A 1805-nucleotide genomic window follows, 5' to 3' on the forward strand; every position below is an offset into this window, starting at 1 on the left:
CACATAGCCTGTTCCCATCGTTATTTATCACTCGACTAATATTTGTCATGGTGCAGGTTTTACTGGCGTTATCTTATGCGTATTTCCAGAACACGCATTAAAAATGTCAAACTGTTCCTGTAGAAGCGTTTCCTGCAGAAACTCAACAGGAATTTGACAGGGCAGTAAAAATCAGTCTTAGAGGCTCTTATTCGGCAATAAGTACTTTAACACGTGCTTCTAGGTGCTGTAGAAATGTTAAATACAACCATTCAACTTACTGCAACAGACACCCCGTGGAAAAGAGATCGCTCTTATCCTTATGCAGATTCTTCTAGTAGCTATTCTCTCCCCTCGCCCCCAATTCTCAATTTTCTCTGTTAATTTACATGCCATGAAACGATTCTTTTATGATCTCTGGGTTTGAGATTTTTACCTGGAGCTAACGTCATGCCAATTGCTCAAGAGTGCCGTAACATCTCATGTTTAGTTTTTTCACCATACCAGTAGAACGGACGAGACACTTTCGAGAAATACTCATGGATGGTCTGCAAAGCAGCTCCTGTTTGCTTTAGGAATCAGTAAAATAATAGACAGGTTTTGTTTTAAGATCTACAAAGTGCCACAAACCTGAACCTGCCTGCTCAGCAGCCTGCCCCTTTTACAGATGGAAATGCCAAGACATCAGTGTTTTGTAGCCATTCTAATTAAAGTGTTTATTCCATATATTTCTGTGTCCCCATTTCTGGAAAAACTTGAGGGTGAAAACGGCTGTCTGTTCTTACCATGCTAACAATTTCATTCTCTCAAAAAGCAGAACTGAACCCTACTGAAAAGTGCTATTTGTGAGCATAAAGTAGTGGGGGTTTGGATGGGGATTAAAATTTAGACAACTTCAGATCTAACTGCTGAAAAATTCTATTTCAATGATACATTAAATTCAGCTACTATTACTACACTACAAAATTCACAGCTCTCTTACTCAATCCTAGCTCTGCAATCCTAGCTCTGCAAAAGTCTTTGTCTGGACCTGTGCCCAATATATAGCCCCAGATCCTAGGGCCCACCAGCAGTGTGCAGTCTTTGGGGGGGGAGGGGGGGGGGATGGTGCAGAATAGCAGCTTTTCGAATCAGTTGTTTCCAGTGTTTTTGAACTGGGATGCTGATATTTCATACTGAAGAGTCACCTACATGCCGTGCTGCTGGACTCATACTTTCCAAATGTCTGTCAGATGCAGGCAGGTTACCTGGGCTTTAACAGCCCTTTTATCAGCACGCACCACTCCCCTCCCGCTGCTTGTATTTCCCCAGACTGCAGCAGTCTCAGCCGGGCTAATTTCTGCAGGCGAGCTTGCGACTTCAAAATCTTTTTTTTTCAGATCTAGATCCCTGCCTTGGTTTTCATAGAGGCTGTAGCAAAGCTGCTCGGCCACCTAACGGGATAAATCCTTGGCCTGCCTTCTTCTCCCTGAAGGCCTGCGCGGGTTCTGGCCCAGGCCCGGGCACCCCCCAGCGCTGAGGCGGGAGTGGCTGGGAGCGCCCTGAACAGGACAAGATCCTCGGAAACTGCTGGAAGCACACTGAAGGAGCTCTCCCCAGAGCACCAGAGCGAACCACGGCCATGCCCCCAGCAGCTCTGACACTCCAAACCCTGCCCCGCTGCCGCCTCCTCCTCCTCCGCCCCTCGGCGCCTCCCCAGCCCCCCGCGCGCCACGGCGGCTGGCGCGGCCGTTCCCCATTGGCTACGGCGGTGCCGGGGCCCCGGCGCGGCCAATGCGCGGCGGCCACGGCGGGGCGCGTGGCGCGGGCGGGGCGGGGCACGCAGG

Source organism: Motacilla alba, chromosome 3, assembly GCF_015832195.1.
Source record: "Motacilla alba alba isolate MOTALB_02 chromosome 3, Motacilla_alba_V1.0_pri, whole genome shotgun sequence".
Lineage (NCBI taxonomy): Eukaryota > Metazoa > Chordata > Aves > Passeriformes > Motacillidae > Motacilla > Motacilla alba.